Genomic DNA, 9,166 nt, shown 5'->3' with positions numbered 1-9,166 from the left:
TATCCGCCAAATACTTGGGATAGTTCCGCTTCAGTGACCAGTCCCTTTGTAGTAGAAGCACTCAGTTTCAGGCTTAGGTCCAGATTTGGGCTTCTTCCCGAGAGTGGCAACTTGCTTGCCATTCTTCTTGAAGTTCCCCTTCTTTGCTTTGCCCTTTTTATTGAAACTAGTGGTCTTGTTAACCATCAACACTTGATGCTCCTTATTGATTTCTACCTCCGCAGCTTTGAGCATAGCGAAGAGCTCGGGAATAGTCTTCTCCATCCCTTGCATATTATAGTTCATCATGCAGCCTTTATAGCTCGGTGGTAGTGATTGAAGAACTCTATCAATAACACTATCATCTGGAAGATTAACTCCCAGCTGAGTCAAGTGTTTATGATACCCAGACATCTTGACTATGTGTTCACTGACAGAATAGCTCTCCTCCATCTTGCAGCTATAGAACTTGTTGGAGACTTCATATCTCTCAACTCGGGCATTTGCTTGAAATATTAACTTCAACACTTGGAACATCTCATATGGTCCATGGCGTTCAAAATGTCTTTGAAGTCCCGATTCTAAGCCGTAAAGAATGGCACACTGAACTATCGAGTAGTCATCAGATCAAGCTTGCCAGACGTTCATAACATCAGCATCTGCTCCTGCAGCAGGCCTTTCAACTAGCGGTGCATCAAGGACATAATTCTTCTATGCAGCAACGAGGATAATCCTCAAGTTACGGACCCAGTCCGTGTAGTTTCTACCATCATCTTTCAACTTAGATTTATCTAGGAACACATTAAAATTCAAGGGAATGGAAGCATGGGCCATTGATCTACAACATAGATATGCAAAAACTATCAGGTCTAAGTTCATGATAAATTAAGTTCAATTAATCATATTACTTAAGAACTCCCACTTAGATAGACATCCCTCGAGATATCTAAATGATCACGTGATCCAAATCATCTAAACCATGTCCGATCATCATGTAGATGGAGTAGTTTTCAATGGTGAACATCTCTATGTTGATCATATCTACTATATGATTCACGTTCGACCTTTCGGTCTCCATTGTTCCAAGGCCATGTCTATACATGCTAGGCTCGTCAAGTTTAACCCGAGTATTCCGCATGTGCAAAACTGTCTTGCACCCGTTGTATGTGAACGTTGAGCCTATCACACCCGATCATCACGTGGTGTCTCAGCACGACGAACTGTCGCAACAGTGCATACTCAGGGAGAACACTTATACCTTGAAATTTTAGTAAGGGAGAATCTTATAATGCTACCGCCGTACTAAGCAAAATAAGATGCATAAAAGATAAACATCACATGCAATCAAAACATGTGACATGATATGGCCATCATCATCTTGTGCCTTTGATCTCCATCTCCAAAGCACCGTCATGATCTCCATCGTCACCGGCTTGACACCTTGATCTCCATCGTAGCGTCGTGGTCATCTCGGCAACTATTGCTTCTACAACTATCGCTAACGCATAGTGGTAAAGTAAAGCAATTACATGGCGTTTGCATTTCATACAATAAAGCGACAACCATAAGGCTCCTGCCAGTTGCAAATAACTTTTACGAAACATGATCATCTCATACAACAACGTATATCACATCATGTCTTGACCATATCACATCACAACATGCCCTGCAAAAACAAGTTAGACATCCTCTAGTTTGTTGTTGCAAGTTTTATGTGGCTGCTATGGGCTTCTAGCAAGAACCGTTCTTACCTACGCATCAAAACCACAACGGTGATTTATCAAGTTTGTTGTTTTTACCTTCAACAAGGACCGGCCACAGTCAAATTCAATTCAACTAAAGTTGGAGAAACAGACACCCGCCAGCCACCTTTATGCAAAACTAGTTGCATGTCTGTCGGTGGAACCGGTCTCATGAACGTGGTCATGTAAAGTTGGTCCGGGACGCTTCATCCAACAATACCGCCGAATCAAAATAAGATGTTGGTGGTAAGCAGTATGACTATCACTGCCTAGAACTCTTTGTGTTCTACTCGTGCGTATCATCTACGCATAGACCTGGCTCGGATGCCACCGTTGGGAAACGTAGCATGTAATTTCAAAAAAATTCTACGCTCACGCAAGATCTATCTAGGAGAAGAATAGCAACGAGAGGGGGAGAGTGTGTCCACGTACCCTCGTATACCGAAAGCGGAAGCGTTTGACAACGCGGTTGATGTAGTCGAACTTCTTCTCGTTCCGACCGATCAAGCACCGAACGTACGGCACCTCCGAGTTCTGCACACGTTCAGTTCGATGATGTCCCTCGAACTATTGATCCAGCAAAGTGTCGAGGGAGAGTTCCTTCAGCATGACGGCGTGATGACGGTGATGGTGAATTGATCCACGCAGGACTTCGCCTAAGCACTATGTGAATATGACCGGAGGCGTAAACTGTGGAGTGGGGCACCGCACATGGCTAGGAATTAATGTTGTGTATTCTAGCGGTGCCCCCACATATATATAGGTGGCAGAGGGAGAGGGTTAGCAAGGGGCGCCCCAAGTAGGAGTAATCCTACTTGGGCGCCTCCCTCAAGTCGGCCTCCCCCCTTCCATAAGTGTTGGAGTGGGGAGGAAAGAGAGGGGCAGAGAAGGAAAGGGGGTGGCCGAATCCTCCCCTTTCCTTCTCCCTTCCCCTCCTTCCTTCTCCTCCTATTTCGGCCTATATGGGGGCGCTCCAGCCCACCAGGGGCTGGTCTATCTCTCTCTTGGCCCATAAGGCCCATATCTTTGCCGGGGGTGCCCGGAACCCCTTTTCGGTGACCCGATATGTACCCGGTACCCACGGAACACTTCCGGTGTCCGAATATCATCATCCTATATATGAATATTTACCTCTCGACCATTTAGAGACTCCTCGTCATGTCCGTGGTCTCATCCGGGACTCTGAAAAACATTCGGTCACCAAATCACATAACTCATATAATACAAAATCGTCATCGAACGTTAAGCGTGCGGACCCTACGGGTTCGAGAACTATGTAAACATGACTGAGACACCTCTCCGGTCAATAAACAACAGCGGAACCTGGATGCTCATATTGGTTCCTACATATTCTATGAAGATCTTTACCGATCGTACCGCAATGACAACATAAGTTATTCCCTTTGTCATCGGTATGTTACTTGCCCGAGATTCGACCGTCGGTATCTTCATACCTAGTTCAATCTCGTTACCGGCAAGTCTCTTTACTTGTTCTGTAATACATCATCCCATAACTAACTCATTAGTCACATTGCTTGCAAGGCTTATTATGATGTGCATTACCGAGAGGGCCCAGTGATACCTCTACGATACTCGGAGTGACAAATCCTAATCTTGATCTATGCCAACCCAACAAACACCTTCGAAGATACCTGTAGAGCATCTTTATAATCACTCAGTTACATTGTGACGTTTGATAGCACACAAGGTATTCCTCCGGTATCCGGGAGTTGCATAATCTCATAGTTAAAGAAATATGTATACAATTATGCTAAGCTAATGGATGGGTCTTGTCCATCACATCATTCTCCTAATGATGTGATCCCGTTCGTCAAATGACAACACATGTCTATGGTTAGGAAACTTAACCATCTTTGATTAACGAGCTCGTCTAGTAGAGGCTTACTAGGGCACTTTGTTTGTCTATGTATTCACACATGTATCAAGTTTCCGGTTAATACAACTCTATCACGAATAATAAACATTTATCATGATATAAGAAAATATAAATAACAACTTTATTATTGCCTCTAGGGCATATTTCCTTCAGTTATCTCAACTTTTGATCCAGCAGCTGAACCTTAATTGCATCCTTGATTTTATCATATATATATATATATGGCTAGACTATTAACAGAATATCATTCTGTTACCCCTCGCCCCTATAAGAGCGACGCGCGACTCGATGTCCCGAATCCAGCCCACCGGCCCGAACCAGTACACATGACCGACCATTCCCGAACCCACCCACCTCCCTCCCGATCCCAAATCCTCCAGCGCGCCGCCACCCCTTACCTCGCCGCCCTGCCACACCCTGCCCCATCGCCGCGCCCTCCAGCTCCGCCGACGCGCCGCCCCTTCCACCTCCCGCCGACGCGCCGCCCCTTCCACCTCCCGCCGACGTGCCGCCCCCTTCCACCTCCCGTCCACGCGCCGCGCCTCCCCCACCTCCTGGCCACGCGCCTCCCCCAAGTCCCGGCAACGCGCGACGCCTACTCTGGTGACGCGTCGCACCCCCCACTCCACGGCGACGCCCCTCGCCGTTCCTCCCGACGACGCGCACCATGACCGGTGATGCAGATCCCTCCACACACCCCTCCCAGCACCGGCAACTCCGTCCACCGGATGCTGGTCGCGTCCATCCACCCGCCTCCCTCCGTCCGCGACCCTTCTCCTGTCCGTCCGCGTTCCTTCTCCTTGTCCGGCCCTCCCTTCACTCCCTCCACCGCGCTCCGCCTACCGTATACCACCATCAAGCGCGTAGGCCGCCCAGGCCAACAAGCCACCATGCTCGCCACAGAACAGGCCCCCGCTGGATCCCCACCGCCGGGTAGCCTGAGCAGCTTCGGGTGGTCACCTCGTACTGGATCCAGGTGGTGGTCGCGGCCAGGATACAGCTAGCTCAAGGGAGGGATCGCCGGTTTTGTCAAGTTCAAGTTTCAAAGTTCTGCAAGTCCAGTGAAAAAATCTGCAAGTTTCGTGCGTGTGCTGCTACAAATCTGAACTTATTGTCCACGCATACTAGTACCGATGAATATCGAGTTGATGAAAATGTACTATTACATGATATTGTAGTACAAGTCAATGCACATGATAATGCTCAGGCTTGATGGTTGGATATTGAAGTCTCAGCATGTGCTGCAATGATCTATTAGATAACTCATCTCAGCGTGTACAAGCCAACCTGCATGTTAAATATCAAACCATAGGACCACATGATTTTGGTTTGCTTGTAAAAATGGTAGTTGTAATGACAGGCAGAACAACACCAAATTGCTCGTATTTATTATCAGATCCAAAAGTGTATTTTCATCTGATTATCTTGCTGTAATTTGAGCGTAACATACTGTCATAATCTATGTACCAATTTTCATTTAGCTTCAAAGTTGAATACAGTAGTACAGAAATGTTCTTCAGTCAGCTCGTCGTACTTAATGGGAAATACAACAGCCACATCAACACTTGTGAAAACAGGTCATTTGACACTTCATTTGATCTTGGAAATGCACAGCAAAGGGCGGTAAACCATCGTGAAAGCTAAATAACTTTTTTGGAACTGAACCTAGTCTTTACATCTCATCAAGACAGAGATCATAGAACAAGTAATCACCCCTATAGAAGATCATCCAGCCTCTAGGGATTAATTAGTTCTCAAAATTCATGCTGAACAAACACGAATTCTCAGTCCTACGTTATATTTGAGCAATCAATATGTCTAACAATTGTTAACCAGCGCTGCAATTGTAAGTGATGTCCCACTAAGAAGTTGCTCAAATTAAAATGTGTTATCTGATCCCTTCCTAATTTTGCTACTTGAATGCATTTTATTTTGTGATTTCCAGTCCTTTTTAAGATTCAGGCGATTTTCTGCCATGGGGAGAAATGCTGAAATATCATCATCATAATGAACTATCATCTATTTTATTTCCTGAAACACAAACTAGCTGTGCCAGTTCAATATGTGAATTCTCATCAGTACATGGCTTGCTCCGTCGTGTGATCAATGGTCGGAGCTCACCGATGACGGAGGATGTGGAGCTTCACTACCATTCGCAGCTCCAGCCATGGTCCGGATCATACTGAGGCTCTGGACCCTCCCTCATAAACTCACCTCGAGGTCATCTATTTTATTTCCTGAAACACAAACTAGGTGTGCCAGTTTAGTATGTGAACTATCATCAGTTTGTGAAAAACACATATGACAGTACTATGTGTGTGTGTGCAAAATAAAACCGAGTGTTTTTATTGTACAATAGTTTTGCACCAAAAGGTTATTCTGATGCGGGTGGCTAGTGTTGCAGTAGTTCAGAATGTTGAACCCACATTGATGCAGGCGCTCATGAGTAGAGGCAGGCGCACCCATGAGCATTCTTCCAATGTGGTGTTCACCGCCGGCGCCACAGTCCGTTCACGGCCGATAGCCGAGGCCGTTCAATGACACAACGACAAGGTCTGGCCTTCCCCATTCCTATTTTCATGTTGTGGCATTATCGAACTCGTGTAATGACTGATTCTGTACTGCTGTTGGTTGCATTGGTGATGCTTTTACAAGTGTGGAAACAAAGCTAGTGTCCTATTTTGCTTGTATATTAAGAGTTCGCCTATGAGTCTTGTTGAGGATATAGACCTTAGAGTCACCCGCCAGGAAGGGCCGGGTTACTCATATGGTCATTGCCAGAAGCCCGGCGCCAAGCTTAAAGACGATGGGCCAAAGATGGGTTTAAGACCCGGATATGGCTTAAGGCCCGTAGTTACAATCTTTACTATGTTAGAACTTGTAGTGTAAGGCAAGAATAGTTGAGAGTCCGAGCCGGACACTCTTATGAGCCGGCCGGGACTCTGAGAGCTGCAGGGCGTCAGCCTCCCTATATAAAGGGAGGACCCGGCAGCGGTTTAAGGCAGAGAACAATTTCATCGAAAGCCGGGCATAGCAGTTTAGCTCCCTGGTGATCGTAACCCTAATCAATACCACCTCAAACTGGACGTAGGCTTTTACCTTCACCGTAAGGGGCCGAACCAGTATAAACCCTCGTGTTCCTTGTCCCGCATTAACCCCTTCAAGCTTCCTAGCTGCGATGGCTCCACGACTAAGTCCTAGCTCAAGGACATCTGCCGTGACAATTCCACGACAAGTCTCCTATATGTACTGGTGATGCTACTTCATCTCTACTTGTTGTGAAATAAGGTTTTTGTTGATTTGCTTACAAGAAATGAAATATCCTTCTTGATGTTTCTTTGTTGCCAAATAAAGCTATTGTTTGATTGACACCACCTTCTTGCATCAAGTGACACCAAACATGTTTAATTGAATGTTCACAAGAAATGATCACACACCAAAGTGACACCCTCAGTTTAAAACTAATTTTAGATCAGTGCAATTCTTATTTTTATTCAGTACTCTTCGTGCGAATGATTCCTGGTTGCTTCTCCTTTTCTGAACTTGTTGCTCAATTGCATAGGTATTGCCAGAGTACTGTCTATTCTGAAGCCAGCTACACATTCGCACATGAGTCGGTGCTCCTGAAGTGCTCTAATTAGCAATAGAAAATGACAAGGGAGTGCACCCAAAAGATAGGTGGCAAGCATGACTGCTACGGTGTGTTGATAACTGAATTGAAGGATCTTCAGTATATGAACCACAAAAGAGAGTTGCATCCCGTACAAACAAAGAAGTGCATGCAGTACATCAGCTCAAGATCCAATGGTTCAATTATCTTTTGGTTTGGCAAAATGCTTCTCTTGCAGGTTTTTTATTTTGCTGTAATTTTTATTTATATCACAGGATGTAACACCATCTCTGAAACAAATGCATATGTTCAGTTAAGAACTTGGCGTGGTGGGTGTACTGTTGATAATCTGAACTTGTTTCTCTCAACTACAGAAAACATGTAACCTTTATTGTGCTGCTCTGCAATTTCACCAGAAAATATGGATTGTTTCGGTTTAAGTACATCTTGAATCCATGTGCCATCTTGCTATCTTTTTTGGAATCAATAAATGGCATCGACATTCCACAGAACAAATGTCAACTAGGATGCGTGTGTATGTATCAAATATGGCAGGATTTGTTCCTCGCGCCGGAGTACACCAATGCAATGGTGTGGAGGCCGTACAAATTTCTTATATCTATTGCTACAAGTTCGAGTGATAAATTACTGTAAGCTCACATGTTATTGTTCAATTAGTTCAAATGATCATTGTTTTCTTTATTGAACAAAACAAAAAGAAGTACAAATATTTATTACAAAAATCATGAAAAAAATTAAGTTGCAAACAAAAGGAAGTACATACCTTCATTGCAAAAAATGTTTGAGTTTGAACAAAACAAAAAGAAAACGTCCATCAGTTCAACTAGTGAAACCATGCAAATTCAGACCTGATGGTGTTGTCAGTTTGGACGAGAAAACAAATCTAAAATTGTAATCCCAAAAAAGGTTCGGTTCTATAAGTCAATGTCTTTATAGGAGGCCGTTCAAAACATCCTCACATATAAGTCCACTATTTTATTACGCGAGTTAAAAAAATGACGTCTCATCCCTGAAAAAACGGTCAGTACAAACACAAAAGTTCAAATTTGCTAATATCTACAGTACTGGTAGTTCATTTTGTACTATCCCGACTGTCTATGGTTCATTTTGCTAAGAAATGTTCTTCTACATGTCTTTACATCGGCCGTAGAACATGTATTACTTTTGGAAGTTAAGTCAATGTATTTCATCTCTTTGATCGGATTAATGCTTGATTTTGGTGATGGCAATTTTTATCTCTGATATCCTGAAATGAGTCAGTAACTTAGATTTTTTTTTCTAGCTTTGGAATTGTAAAAACACAACAAGTTCACAATTTAAAAAGTTGCAAGTTCAACACGACGTCCTAGATAAGTTTGGGAAAAAAGCTAAAAAAAAGAAACCCCACGGAAATTCAAATAGTAAAAGTTCAAGTCGTAAAATGAGAGAAGTCCAGAATATCGTTGAAAAAAATTAGTCAAAAAAAACACAACACACATTTTCTTTTAAAAAAATGTCATTCAGTTCAACGGTATAAACCATACAAGTTCGGGGACGATGATATCCCGAACCGTTGAAAAGTTACGAGGAAAACCATACAGAAAAAACAGAGTAAAGTCTGCAAAAACATGCTCAGTACAAATCCATATGGACATCCGTTCAAGTACTCTTTTTTTGGAACCTTTCAAAATTACTCTATGAAAAATACATCAGTACAAACACACATGTAGATCAGTACAAGTACTCTAGTCTCACCATAATCCAAATTACTCTTCAACGGTTGCGAATTTGAGAAAACGTTCAACATGACTAAGTTTCGTATTTTCGATATCTTCCCAAAGATATATTATTTGCCTCATTTCGGCAAACTTTAAAAAAAACGCGATCGAAATCAAATTTGACCGTATTCGAATTCATTTTTAAACCATAAGGAATTAG

The 9,166-nt window shown here is 43.5% G+C and overlaps 1 long non-coding RNA gene across 1 annotated transcript; it reads left to right on the top strand.

Moving 5' to 3' along the window:
- The first annotated feature begins 3,919 nt into the window (after positions 1-3,919).
- On the top strand, positions 3,920-7,669 carry LOC141023313 (uncharacterized). The gene is made up of 2 exons (XR_012184251.1): positions 3,920-6,171; positions 7,181-7,669. It is a non-coding gene; the product is annotated as an uncharacterized lncRNA (long non-coding RNA).
- Positions 7,670-9,166: the final 1,497 nt, after the last annotated feature.

The sequence above is a fragment of the Aegilops tauschii genome, chromosome 5 (assembly GCF_002575655.3).
Source record: "Aegilops tauschii subsp. strangulata cultivar AL8/78 chromosome 5, Aet v6.0, whole genome shotgun sequence".
Lineage (NCBI taxonomy): Eukaryota > Viridiplantae > Streptophyta > Magnoliopsida > Poales > Poaceae > Aegilops > Aegilops tauschii.
Note: the sequence above shows the minus strand (reverse complement) of the source record. Positions and strands in the feature narration are given on the sequence as shown.